Genomic DNA, 15,001 nt, shown 5'->3' with positions numbered 1-15,001 from the left:
GCTTACTAATTTAGTAAGGCCATGAAAATTTGCATGAGTACAGAGAGGAAGGCATGGCTCCAAATTATGACACTCACGCAAGAAATCATCAGCAAAATGGCTTTTCTACTATGCATGGAGACAAAAAAAAGGGAGGGGGAACAAAATGGGCAGCTTATGACAATTGTTTAAAATCAATGGCAACTGCCTGTGTCAACACCTCGGTTAAAAAAAAAACCTCCCATTTTTATTTCATTTCTGAGTAAGAATAAATCATCTCAGTTTGGCAGGACACAATCGTGAAAGTAAAATAAAGCTTTGCAAGCACTTGGAGCTGCAAGTAGGCATCGCATCACTACATCAAGAGTAGAAGTACAGCACAAAGGAATTTTTAAAAAAATATAATAAATAAAAAGCAACAATGATAGCACAAGAAATACACTGTACATCTCATATAATGCTGTTCAAAGCTGAATATTGGCTTCCGATATTCATTGGCTTCCGATCAGGTACCACATTCAATTCAAGCTTCTGCTACTAACCTACAAATGTACTCGATCTGCAGCCCCTCCTTACCTCTCAACCCTCATCTCCCCTTACGTTCCTACCCGTAACCTCCGCTCTCTTGACAAATCCCTCCTTTCAGTACCCTTCTCCACCACCGCCCACTCCAGGCTCCGCCCTTTCTGCCTCGCTTCACCCCACGCGTGGAACAAACTCCCCGAGCCCATACGCCAGGCCCCCTCCCTGCCCATCTTCAAATCTCTGCTTAAAGCCCACCTCTTCAACGTCGCCTTCGGCACCTAACCTCTACCCAGGAAATCTAGACTGCCCAACTTGACATTTCGTTCTTTAGATTGTAACCTCTACACCTCTACCCAGGAAATCTAGACTGCCCAACTTGACATTTCGTTCTTTAGATTGTAAGCTCCTTTGAGCAGGGACCGTCCTTCTTTGTTTATTTTGTACAGCGCTGCGTAACCCTAGTAGCGCTCTAGAAATGTTAAGTAGTAGTAGTAATACGAGTGAAAAATGAAATAAACTGAAGTTGGCTTGGAATAAGCGGATATATAAGAGAAATAACAAAGATCTTGAGTGGGATTAAGAGTTGAAATCACTGGATGTGAAGAGCCCTGTAGGACTAATTACGAGACTTCAGACGGCTGGAGTTCAGTCGGTGCTCCGTGGAGAAACCATTATTCTCAGAATGGGGCAGCATTGAGACGCTGCTGAAATATTAAAGGTTTGGACATTATGAAGTGTTGCCACGGGATGATTTGACAGACTGGCGCCGTTTTGGCTCTCTGGTTTCAGGTTTTATGGGTAATGAATGTATGAGTGTAGTATGAATGATTATTATTTAGTTTTATATGAGATTTGTGATGTGTATTTATAGAAGCATAAAAGTATTGTGTTTATATTTTTGACATTAATAAAGATTATGCTAATTATATAAAATATTGTTAGTTTCCTGATCTGTAAGTTAAGAAGTGCTGTTCAAAGTAACTCAGGATCACTTATCTCATGGTCAAGGGCTTTTGATAATTGCATATTAGATGGGAGACCTGATATAATGCGGATTCGCATATAATGTGGTCGGATATCGAACTCTTTAACATCTGCGTTATATGAGGGTCTACAAATAAAACCCCGTGAGACAAACATGGAAAGGAAACTTTGGAATTAAACTAAAAGGCGAATGGAAAATGTCGGCCATCAGAAAACCATGTAAATGCCGCCGCTATTCAATCATCTCTGGATGCCTCTCTGTCAGTCAAACGGCCCACTCCAATAGGTACCTTGAATAATTCCAGTGCATCCCTGACGGGCAGAGCGGTGCAAACAGGAGGGACACTTGATTTTTAGGCAAAGCACTGGATCTTAGCTTTTAGGAGTGGATGTACCGCTTCATCACAGGAGAACGCTTATATCTGAATAATAGGAATGCCATACAAAATACCAGCTCACAAATTCATCATCTTGCTTTCCTTTCAGGTAACAAAGGAAGTGCTGTCTGGATGACAGCAGCCTAGATCAAAGCTCCTTTATCAATAACAAATGCTATTGTATTTTCTTCTGTCAGTCATAAGAACTTTTTTATATGCACTCTATCCTGAGACTGAAATTAAAGCAATGTAAGTACTTAAGTGAAAAAAAAAAACCCAACTAGCATCTATTAACATCCTGTACCTCTCTCTGGGGTAGAAAAAAAAATTCTAAAAAGTGATGCGATATTCAACGTGTCATTATAAAGAGCAAACCTGGGAATGCTATTCACTTGGGAGAAAGAACGTGGCACTGCACAATTCTAACTTTCAGGGCACCACACTGTTACATTTTTGGTACACTTCCCTTTTAGTTACATGCAGGCAAATAAAGGTTTAAAGGGAAATTCTATAATCTATGCGCCTAAATTGACATGTTCCTTGCGTGTGTAAATATCTAGAATGCGAGAACTTTATCCACAAAAGTGCCAGCAGGGCGCCTAAGCGCTATTCCGCAAATATCCATGTAACACAGGGGGTGGGGCTCCCACTTATACATATTAGATTAATTCTTACATACAGTGAATGATACATACCTGTAGCAGGTGTTCTCCGAGGACAGCAGGCTGATTGTTCTCACGACTGGGTGACGTCCGCGGCAGCCCCCACCAACCGGAAAAGCTTCGCGGGACGGTCGGCACGCAGGGCACGCCCACCGCGCATGCGCGGCCGTCTTCCCGCCCGTGCGCAACCGCTCCCGCCAGTTGAATGACTAGCAAAAATGAAGAAAACGCAACTCCAAAGGGGAGGAGGGAGGGTAGGTGAGAACAATCAGCCTGCTGTCCTCGGAGAACACCTGCTACAGGTATGTATCATTCACTTTCTCCGAGGACAAGCAGGCTGCTTGTTCTCACGACTGGGGTATCCCTAGCTCTCAGGCTCACTCAAAACAAGAACCCAGGTCAATTGAACCTCGCAACGGCGAGGATACAACAGAAATTGACCTACGAAGAACAACTAACTGAGAGTGCAGCCTGACCAGAATAAATGCGGGTCCTGGAGGGTGGAGTTGGATTTACACCCCAAACAGATTCTGCAGCACCGACTGCCCGAACCGACTGTCGCGTCAGGTATCCTGCTGGAGGCAGTAATGTGATGTGAATGTGTGGACAGATGACCACGTCGCAGCCTTGCAAATCTCTTCAATAGTGGCTGACTTCAAGTGGGCCACCGACGCTGCCATGGCTCTAACACTATGAGCCGTGACATGACCCTCAAGAGCCAGCCCAGCCTGGGCGTAAGTGAAGGAAATGCAATCTGCTAGCCAATTAGAGATGGTGCGTTTCCCGACAGCGACCCCTAGCCTGTTAGGGTCGAAAGAAATAAACAATTGGGCGGACTGTCTGTGGGGCTGTGTCCGCTCCAAGTAGAAGGCCAATGCTCTCTTGCAGTCCAATGTGTGCAACTGACGTTCAGCAGGGCGGGTATGCGGCCTGGGGAAGAATGTTGGCAAGACAATTGACTGGTTAAGATGGAACTCCGACACCACCTTCGGCAGGAACTTTGGGTGGGTGCGGAGCACTACTCTGTTGTGATGAAATTTGGTATATGGAGCATGAGCTACTAGGGCTTGAAGCTCACTGACCCTACGAGCTGAAGTAACTGCCACCAAGAAAATGACCTTCCAGGTCAAATACTTCAGATGGCAGGTATTCAGTGGCTCAAAAGGAGGTTTCATCAGCTGGGTGAGGACGACGTTGAGATCCCATGACACTGTAGGAGGCTTGATAGGGGGCTTTGACAAAAACAAGCCTCTCATGAATCGAACGACTAAAGGCTCTGCAGAGATGGCTTTACCTTCCACACGATAATGATAAGCACTAATCGCACTAAGGTGATTCCTTACTGAGTTGGTCTTGAGGCCAGACTCCGATAAGTGCAGAAGGTATTCAAGCAGGTTCTGTGCAGGGCAAGAACGAGGTTCTAGGGCCTTGCTCTCACACCAAACGACAAACCTCCTCCACTTGAAAAAGTAACTCTTTTTAGTGGAATCCTTCCTAGAGGCAAGCAAGACACGGGAGACACCCTCAGACAGACCCAACGCAGTGAAGTCTACGCCCTCAACATCCAGGCTGTGAGAGCCAGGGACTGAAGGTTGGGGTGCAGCAACGCTCCGTCGTTCTGCGAGATGAGAGTCGGAAAACACTCCAATCTCCACGGTTCTTCTGAGGACAATTCCAGAAGAAGAGGGAACCAGATCTGACGGGGCCAAAAGGGCGCGATCAGAATCATGGTGCCGTGGTCTTGCTTGAGCTTCAGTAAGGTCTTCCCCACCAAAGGTATGGGAGGATAAGCATACAGGAGGCCGGTCCCCCAATGGAGGAGAAAGGCATCCGACGCCAGTCTGCCGTGCGCCCGAAGTCTGGAACAGAACAGAGGCAGCTTGTGGTGGGTCTGAGAGGCGAAAAGGTCCACCGAGGGGGTGCCCCACTCTCGGAAGATCTTGCGTACCACTCTGGAATGGAGCGACCACTCGTGCGGTTGCATGACTCTGCTCAGTCTGTCGGCCAGACTGTTGTTTACACCTGCCAGGTACGTGGCTTGAAGGAGCATGCCGAACTGGCAAGCCCAGCGCCACATGCCCATGGCTTCCTGACACAAGGGGCGAGATCCGGTGCCCCCCTGCTTGTTGGTGTAATACATTGCAACCTGATTGTCTGTCCGAATTTGGATAATTTGGCAGGACAGCCGATCTCTGAAAGCCTTCAGTGCGTTCCAGATCGCTCGGAGCTCCAGGAGGTTGATCTGCAGATCCTTTTCCTGGAGGGACCACAGACCCTGGGTGTGAAGCCCATCGACATGAGCTCCCCACCCCAGGCGAGATGCATCCGTCGTCAGCACTTTCGTGGGCTGCGGAATTTGGAATGGATGTCCCAGGGTCAAATTGGTCCGGATGGTCCACCAGAGCAGTGAAGTGCGGCAACTGGTGGAGAGGCGGATGACATCTTCTAGATTCCCGGTGGCCTGAAACCACTGGGAAGCTAGGGTCCATTGAGCAGATCTCATGTGAAGACGAGCCATGGGAGTCACATGAACTGTGGAGGCCATATGACCCAGAAGTCTCAACATCTGCTGAGCTGTGACCTGCTGAGACGCTCTGGTCTGGGAAGCCAGGGACAGGAGATTGTTGGCCCTCGCTTCGGGAAGGAAGGCCTGAGCCGTCTGGGTATTCAGCAGAGCTCCTATGAATTCCAGAGACTGAGTTGGCTGGAGATGGGACTTTGGGTAATTTATCACAAACCCCAGCAGCTCCAGGAGTTGAGTAGTGCACTTCATGGACCGGAGGGCTCCTGCCTCCGAGGTGTTCTTGACCAGCCAATCGTCGAGATATGGGAACACGTGCATTCCCAGCTTGCGAAGGTACGCCGCTACCACCACGAGGCACTTTGTAAACACTCGTGGGGCGGAGGCGAGCCCAAAGGGCAGCACACAATACTGAAAGTGCCGTGCGCCCAGGCGGAATCTGAGATACTGACTGTGAGCTGGCAGTATCGGGATGTGAGTATATGCGTCCTTTAAATCCAGGGAACATAGCCAATCGTTTTTCTGAATCATTGGCAGAAGGGTGCCCAAGGAAAGCATCCTGAACTTTTCTTTGACCAGGAATTTGTTCAGGCCTCTCAGGTCTAGGATGGGACGCATCCCCCCTGTTTTCTTTTCCACAAGGAAGTACCTGGAATAGAATCCCTGCCCTTCCTGCCCGGGTGGTACGGGCTCGACCGCATTGGCGCTGAGAAGGGCGGAGAGTTCCTCTGCAAGTACCTGCCTGTGATGGGAGCTGAAGGATTGAGCTCCCGGAGGACAATTTGGTGGCAGGGAGGCCAAATTCAGGGCGTATCCGCACCGCACTATTTGGAGAACCCACTGGTCGGAGGTTATGAGAGGCCACCTTTGGTGAAAAAATTTTAACCTCCCCCCGACCGGCAGATCGTCCGGTACGGACACTTTGAGGGCGGCTATGTTCCCGTGGATCCAGTCAAAAGCCCGTCCCCGGCTTATGCTGTGGAGGCACAGGGGGCTGCTTAGGCGCACGCTGTTGACGAGAACGAGCGCGCTGGGTCTGTCCCTGTGCCTGACGAGGCCTTCGGGCCGGCTGGTTGTACCTACGCTTTGCAAAAGAATAGGGTGCAGCCTGACGAGGCCCGGGAAAAACGTCCACCTGCTGAGGTGGATGCTGAAGGTGCCCGGAGGGAGAGCTTGTCGAGGGCGGTTTCCCGCTGATGCAGTTGGTCCACCAGCTGCTCGACCTTCTCACCAAAAATGTTATCCCCCCGGCAAGGGACGTCGGCCAGTCTCTGCTGGGTGCGGTTGTCCAGGTCAGAGGCACGCAGCCATGAGAGCCTGCGCATCACTATACCTTGGGCCGCAGCACGAGATGCCACGTCACAGGTGTCATAGATACCCCTGGACAGGAACTTTCTGCACGCCTTCAGCTGCCTGACCACCTCCTGATAAGGCCTGGACTGCTCCGGCGGGAGCTTATCGACCAGGTCCGCCAGTTGCTTCACAATGTTCCGCATGTGGATGCTCATATAGAGCTGGTATGACTGGATGCGGGTCACGAGCATGGAGGATTGGTAGGCCTTCCTCCCAAACGAGTCCAGAGTGCGAGACTCCCGCCCCGGGGGCGCCGAGGCGGTATCCCTCGAACTCCGTGCCCTCTTGAGAGCAGAATCCACGACCGCCGAGTCATGGGGCAATTGTGGCCGCATTAACTCTGGGTCAGAGTGGATCCTGTACTGGGACTCTGCTTTCTTGGGAATGGTGGGATTAGTTAACGGTCGCATCCAGTTCCGAAGCAGTGTCTCCTTGAGGACATTGTGCAGCGGTACCGTGGAGGACTCTCTAGGTGGTGATGGATAGTCGAGGACCTCGAGCATCTCGGCCCTCGGCTCTTCCACAGAGACCACGGGGAAGGGAATGCTGATAGACATATCCCGCACAAAGGAGGCAAAGGAGAGACTCTCAGGAGGTGAGAGCTTCCTCTCCGGTGAAGGCGTGGGATCCGAGGGAAGGCCCGTAGACTCCTCTGAGGAGAAATATCTAGGGTCCTCCTCTTCCCCCCACGAGGCCTCATCCTCGGTATCGGACATAAGCTCATGTAGCTGAGTCCTGAACCGGGCCCGGCTCGACGTCGAGGCACCGAGGCCTCGGTGTCGTCGAGTGGTGGACTCCCGCGCCGGCGGGGACGAAGCTCCCTCCATCGACGTCGACGGGGACTCCACCTGCGTGGCGGTCGAGACCGGCGCCGCAAGCGGCGGCGGTGTCGACGGCCCCGGCGCCGGGCTAGAGCTCGCTGGCGCCACAGTCATCGGCGCCGAGGGCGCAAGCACCCCCGGCGCCGGCACAGCCTGGCGCATCAGCCCTTCCAGGATCCCTGGAAGGATGGCTCTGAGGCACTCGTCCAGGCCCGCTGCCGGGAAAGGCGGTGGGGCCGGTAGGGGTGTCGGTGCCAGAATCTGGTGGGGGCCAGGAGACGGCACTGAAGTGCCGGGACCCTGTCGCGTCGGTACCTCCACAACCGACGGGGACCTCTCCTCTCGACGTGGACGCTTCGGCGTCGCCTCCTCTCCGATGTCCGGATGCATCGAGGGCGACCGGTGACGACGCTTCTTATTCTTCTTGCGATGCACGTCACCGGCGCCGGGAGGTATGGAGGAGGAGGAGGACGATCCCCCTCGGTCACGAGGAACCGGGTCAGACAGGGTTCGGTCCCGTGGGCCACGGGCTGAGGGAGTGACCGGGGCCGACTGCCCACGCGGCCTCTCACCTCTACCCTCACCGGAGGACCGGCGGGCCGACGGGACCTGTTCTCCTGGGGTCGATGCCATCGGTGCCGATGTCTCGGGCATCGATACCGGTACCGAAGGACCGGGCGTCGATACCGATGCCGTCGAGGTCGACGTCGAGGGGCCGGCACAAGTTCCAAAAAGACGGTCCCGCAGAACTTGCCTCGCAACCTGAGTCCGTTTCCGGAGACCGAGACACAGGGGACATGACTTGAGATTGTGCTCCGGCCCGAGGCACTGGAGGCACCAAGCGTGGGTGTCGGTCTGCGAGATTGGCCGGCCGCACCGACCACACTTTTTAAATCCACTCGGGACCTTCGAGGACATCGACGGAAAAATCGCGTCGGCGAAGTTAAAGTCATCGATGGTGGCGGAAATCACACCTCGAAAAAGGAAAACGACCGTGCGGCCACTAGGCCGCAACGCGGCGTCCCCGCTAGAAACGAGGGGAAAAGGGAGCGCGTGCTCCACACGTTGTTTTTTTTTTTTTTTCAAGAAAGAAAAACCGGAGGACGCGGTGTACAAAAACTAAATAGAAAAAACGATCCGCGTAAACGCGATCGGCTTTCCGGCGGCTGAAACAGAGAGAGCGGCAAAGGCACGACTCTCTCCAGACGCGGAAAAAAAGGAACTGGCGGGAGCGGTCGCGCACGGGCGGGAAGACGGCCGCGCATGCGCGGTGGGCGTGCCCTGCGTGCCGACCGTCCCGCGAAGCTTTTCCGGTTGGTGGGGGCTGCCGCGGACGTCACCCAGTCGTGAGAACAAGCAGCCTGCTTGTCCTCGGAGAAATAAAATTACATAAAAAACTCTAATACATAAAAATAAAAACATGTACATACTAGCTAGCACAACTGCACTAATAATAAGTGCATAAGTATTACCACACTGGGACAGACCAAAGGTCCATCAATCCCAGTATCCTGTTTCCAAACAGTGGCCAATCCAGGTCACAAATACCTGGCAAGAGCCTGAAAAAGTTCAATACGTTTTATGATACTTATCCCAAAAATAAGCAGTGGATTTTCCCAAGTCAATATAATAATGGTCTATGGACTTTCCCTTCAGGAAGCCGTCCAGACCCTTTACCACATTCTCTGGCAACGAATTCCAGAGTTTAATTACACGTTGAGTAAAGACAAATTTTCTCAAATTAGTTTTAAATGTACTACTTTGTAGCTTCATTGGGTCCCCGTAGTCCTAGTATCTTTGGAAAGAGTAAACAAACGATTCATATCTACCCGTTCCACTCCACTCATTATTTTATAGACCCCTAACATATCTCCCCTCAGCCTTCTCTTTTCCAAGCTGAAGAGCCCTAGATGCTTCAGCCTTTCCTCATAGGGAAGTCATTCCATCCCCTTTATCATTTTCGTTGCCCTTCTCTGTACCTTTCCTAATTCCACTATATCTTTTTGAGATGCAGCGACCAGAACTGAACACAATATTCGAGGTGCGGTCGCACCATGGACCGATTTAAAGGCATTTGACTCTCCTGCTGTTGGTTGGCGGGGGGGACTCTGATCCACTGGCTCCTGCTGAACATTTTACCCCTTCAATGTTTTCTCTGTCTATTCTGTCATCCTATGTTTTACATTTCCTATTGTACTGTTTCATGCACTGTTGTAAACCACATTGTGCCTGCGCTTGTGGGAATATGTGGGATATAAATGCGCTAAAATAAATAAATAACATCCTCACTTTTTTTTTCCATTCCTTTCCTAATAATACCTAACATTCTATTTGCTCTCTAGGCTGCCATAGCACACTGAGCAGAGCATTTCAACGTATCACCAACAATGATGTCGAGATCCCTTTCTTGGTTGGTGACTCCTAATTTAGAACCTTGCATCATGTAGCTATGGTTCAGGTTCCTCTTTCCCACATGCATCGCTTTGCACTTGCTCACATTAAACATCATCTGCCATTTGGATACCCAGTCTCCCAATCTCATAAGGTCCTCTTGTAATTTTTCACAATCCTCCCGCGATTTAATGACTTTGAATAACTTTGTGTCAGCGGCAAATTTAATTACCTCACTAGTTAGTCCCATCTCTAAATCATTTATAAATATGTTAAAAAGCAGAGGTCCCAGTACAGACCCCTGGGGAACCCCACTATCTACCCTTCTCCATTGGGGATTTCAATTACCCGCATATAGACTGGGTTAATGTAACATCTGTACACGCAAGGGACATAAGATTTCTTGATGAAATCAAGGACAGCTTCATGGAACAGCTAGTTCAGGAGCCGACAAGAGAAGGAAAAATACTAGACTTAGTCCTTAGTGGTGCTCATGATCTAGTGCAGGGGGTAACGATACGAGGGCCGCTTGATAACAGTGATCATAATATGATCGGTTTTGATATTGGCATTGAAGGAAGTGAAACTAGGAAATCAAGTACGCTAGCGTTTAACTATAGAAAAGGTGATTACGACAAAATGAGAAAAATGGTGAAAAAAAGACTGAAAGGAGCAGCTCGCAGAGTAAAAAACTTGCATCAGGCGTGGATGCTGTTTAAAAACACCATCCTGGAGGTTCAGGACAAATATATTCCACGTATTAGAAAAAAGGGAAAAAAGACTAAACGTCAGCCGGCGTGGCTAAACAGTAAGATAAAGGAAATCATTAGAGCCAAAAAACAATCCTTCAGAAAGTGGAGAAGAGAACCAACTGAAAGTAACAGGATAGATCATAAGGAATGCCAAGCCAAATGCAAAGCGGAGATAAGGAGGGCAAAAAAGGACTTTGAGAAGAAATTAGCGTTGGAAGCAAAAATACATAGTAAAATTTTTTTAGATACATTAAAAGCAGGAAACCGGCCAAAGAGTCGGTTGGGCCGCTGGACGAAAATGGTGTTAAAGGGGCGATCAAGGAGGACAAAGCCGTAGCGGAGAAATTAAATGAATTCTTTGCTTCGGTCTTCACCGAGGAGGATTTGGGGGGGACACCGGTGCCGGAAAGAATATTTGAAGCGGGGGAGTCAGAGAAACTAAACAAATTCTCTGTAACCTTGGAGGATGTAATGGGTCAGTTCAGCAAGCTGAAGAGTAGTAAATCACCGGGACCTGATGGTATTCATCCCAGAGTATTAATAGAACTAAAAAATGAACTTGCGGAGCTACTGTTAGAAATATGCAATCTGTCCCTAAAATCGAGTGTAATACCGGAAGACTGGAGGGTAGCCAATGTTACTCCGATTTTTAAGAAGGGTTCCAGAGGAGATCCGGGAAATTATAGACCGGTGAGTCTGACGTCGGTGCCGGGCAAGATGGTGGAGGCTATTATTAAGAATAAAATTGCAGAGCATATACAAAAACATGGACTGATGAGACAAAGTCAGCACGGATTTAGTGAAGGGAAGTCTTGCCTCACCAATCTAATGCATTTTTTTGAGGGGGTAAGCAAACATGTGGACAATGGTGAGCCGGTTGATATTGTATATCTGGATTTTCAGAAGGCGTTTGACAAAGTGCCGCACGAAAGACTCCTGAAGAAATTGCAGAGTCATGGAATCGGAGGTAGGGTACTATTATGGATTAAGAACTGGTTGAAAGATAGGAAGCAGAGAGTAGGATTGCGTGGCCAGTATTCTCAGTGGAGGAGGGTAGTTAGTGGGGTCCCGCAGGGGTCTGTGCTGGGTCCGTTGCTTTTTAATGTATTTATAAATGACCTAGAGATGGGAATAACTAGTGAGGTAATTAAATTCGCCGATGACACAAAATTATTCAGGGTCGTCAAGTCGCAGGAGGAATGTGAACGATTACAGGAGGACCTTGCGAGACTGGGAGAATGGGCGTGCAAGTGGCAGATGAAGTTCAATGTTGACAAGTGCAAAGTGATGCATGTGGGTAAGAGGAACCCGAATTATAGCTACGTCTTGCAAGGTTCCACGTTAGGAGTTACGGATCAAGAAAGGGATCTGGGTGTCGTCGTCGATGATACGCTGAAACCTTCTGCTCAGTGTGCTGCTGCGGCTAGGAAAGCGAATAGAATGTTGGGTGTTATTAGGAAGGGTATGGAGTCCAGGTGTGCGGATGTTATAATGCCGTTGTATCGCTCCATGGTGCGACCGCACCTGGAGTATTGTGTTCAGTACTGGTCTCCGTATCTCAAAAAAGATATAGTAGAATTGGAAAAGGTACAGCGAAGGGCGACGAAAATGATAGTGGGGATGGGACGACTTTCCTATGAAGAGAGGCTGAGAAGGCTAGGGCTTTTCAGCTTGGAGAAGAGACGGCTGAGGGGAGATATGATAGAAGTGTATAAAATAATGAGTGGAATGGATCGGGTGGATGTGAAGCGACTGTTCACGCTATCCAAAAATACTAGGACTAGAGGGCATGAGTTGAAGCTACAGTGTGGTAAATTTAAAACGAATCGGAGGAAATTTTTCTTCACCCAACGTGTAATTAGACTCTGGAATTCGTTGCCGGAGAACGTGGTACGGGCGGTTAGCTTGACGGAGTTTAAAAAGGGGTTAGATAGATTCCTAAAGGACAAGTCCATAGACCGCTATTAAATGGACTTGGAAAAATTCCGCATTTTTAGGTATAACTTGTCTGGAATGTTTTTACGTTTAGGGAGCGTGCCAGGTGCCCTTGACCTGGATTGGCCACTGTCGGTGACAGGATGCTGGGCTAGATGGACCTTTGGTCTTTCCCAGTATGGCACTACTTATGTACTATGTACTTATGTATGAGAATACTGACCTACTATCTGTTTTCTACCCTTAAACCAGTTTTTAATCCACAATAGAACACTATCTCCTATCCCATGACTCTCCAATTTCCTCTAGAGTCTTTCATGAGGTACTTTGCCAAACGCCTTCTGAAAATCCAGATACACAATATCAACCGGCTCACCTATATTCACATGTTCGTTCACCCCTTCAAATAAATGTAATAGATTGGTGAGGCAAGATTTCCCTTCACTAAATCCATGTTGGCTTTGTCTCATTAATCCATGCTTTTTGAATATGCCCTTCTCATTAAATATTAATATCTCCTTCATAATTTGAGTACATCAATTTCTATTATTTAGATCTGTTAAACAAAAACGACTGTGTCTATTGCATCAATCACTAACTTGTATTACTTACACAGTACTGGATGTTCTGCACGTTCCTGCACTTACACAAGCTCTATAGCTGTATAACTGCGGGCACTTAAATGTTTGGTAGTGGCCTAGTGGTTAGGGTGGTGGACTTTGGTCCTGGGGAACTGAGGAACTGAGTTTGATTCCCACTTCAGGCACAGGCAACTCCTTGTGACTCTGGGCAAGTCACTTAACCCTCCATTGCCCCATGTAAGCCGCATTGAGCCTGCCATGAGTAGGAAAGCGCGGGGTACAAATGTAACAAAAAAAAAAAAATACCCGAATCCACATGTTGTCCCAGGGTTATTATGGAGGGCTAAGAGACTTGCCCACGGACAGAAGGAGCAGCAGAGGGAAACGAACCCAGACAGCCAGGTTCAAAGCCTGCGGCACTAACCATTATGCTACTCCTCCACTCTACCGGCCCCTTAAACCCAACCGGGCCGTCTTAGGCGGCTTCTGTACGAACTCAGAGCCCGAGGCAGCAGAGCCTCGAAAATGGCCGCCTCCTGCCCCGCTCCCTCAGAGCGCAATAAAAACGCTTTGAGCAAAAGAGTACAAACTCCCGGGAAAATGCCCCCCATAATAGCCTTTTCCGGGAGAGAAAATGAGTCTTCTCTGTCGGAGGGAGCCCCAGCAGATCCCGCCGCCGCATCCTGAGACCGCGGTGCTAGCGAGAAAATGGTGCCGGCGGATCAACCGTTCCAGTCACAGACTTTCCCGCCAAGCGAGAAACGATCCCTTTTGGCGCCGTGGTGCCCAACACGCGATCCCCTGATCCGCACTATGACTCACTACCGTCGCGGAACAAAACTCGCTGGGAAGCAACGTGCCACCGTGCCCCGCAGCGCGAGCCGCGCTTAACGGACTCCAAAGGAACGGAAGTAGCCCCAAAAGCCTTACCTTCTCCGCAGTCCCAGCCCTGCTCACGTTCCAATTAAGCTGAACGGAGAATTGTTCCAAGCACTAAGCTAGCCAAAATGAGGCTGGACTGGAGAATCGTTCCATCTGGTTCTTTTTTTTTTTTTTTTCAAGAGACAGAAGAGGAATACAGCCAAAATCCTCAACAGAATTTAAGTAGGCTGACAGGGGGAGAAGGGTAGGGACCTGGCACCACCAGGTGTATCCCAGAATGTGCTCCAGCACCAACCCCAGAGAAAGCTCAACACACCCGAGGGAACGGGATAGGAGCCTCAGGCCACAGAGCTGCACTTTATGCTCCCTTCTACCTGCTAGACAGAGAGAATACTGAAGTGAGGCTGGCTGCACATGCTCTATTGTAGCAAATTTCTGAGTTCTCTCTATCTAACCTGCTAGAGGAGGGGCATAACCCACAAGTCTCTGGATTGATCTGGGGATGCTATGGAATACCCGGTTACCCAAGTATTCTATAATGGAATCCGGGTGCCCAGGCTCTCCTCAGAGTGCCTGAATAAAGGTGCCAAGCTGTGACCAAATCGATACACACAGACCAACCAGTTCAGCTGCATTTCACATGACAACATTTAAACAGAAAGGCAATTCATCCTGGTCATTTGGAGTTGGGATGGAGCAAGTCAACGCACCGAAATCTGTTAGAACTGATATTTTATTACCTTTGAAAGAGAAATGGGACTTGATATACCGCCTTTCTGAGGTTTTTGCAACTACATTCAAAGTGGTTTACATATATGCAGGTACTTTTTTTGTACCAGGGGCAATGGATGATTAAGTGACTTGCCCAGAGTCACAAGGAGCTGCAGTGGGAATCGAACTCAGTTCCCCAGGATCAAAGTCCACTGCACTAACCACTAGGCTACTCCTCCACTCCTGTATCCTGAAATAGGAGGAAATATTTTTTCACTCAACCAATAGTTAAGGTCTGGAACTCACTGCCGGAGGATGTGATAGCTGCGGTTAGCGTATCTGGGCTTAAAAAAAAAAAGGTTTGGACAAGTTCCTGGAGGAAAAGTCCATAATCTGTTATTGAGATGGGGGAAGCCACTGTCTTGTCCTGGGATTGGTAGCATGGAAAGTTGCTCTTTGGGATTCTGCCAGGTACTTGTGACCTGGATTGGCCACTCTTGGAAGCAGGATACTGGGCTAGATGACCA

General features: G+C 49.3%; 1 protein-coding gene across 1 annotated transcript in view; it reads right to left on the bottom strand.

Moving 5' to 3' along the window:
* LOC115458710 (cytochrome c oxidase subunit 7A-related protein, mitochondrial-like) overlaps positions 1-15,001 on the bottom strand; it is a 45,099-nt gene that overhangs the window by 2,210 nt on the left and 27,888 nt on the right. The gene's annotated exons all lie outside the window — the stretch shown is intronic.

The sequence above is a fragment of the Microcaecilia unicolor genome, unplaced genomic scaffold (assembly GCF_901765095.1).
Source record: "Microcaecilia unicolor unplaced genomic scaffold, aMicUni1.1, whole genome shotgun sequence".
NCBI lineage: Eukaryota > Metazoa > Chordata > Amphibia > Gymnophiona > Siphonopidae > Microcaecilia > Microcaecilia unicolor.
The sequence above is the reverse complement of the archived record's forward strand: the minus strand, read 5'-3'. Positions and strand labels throughout refer to the sequence as shown.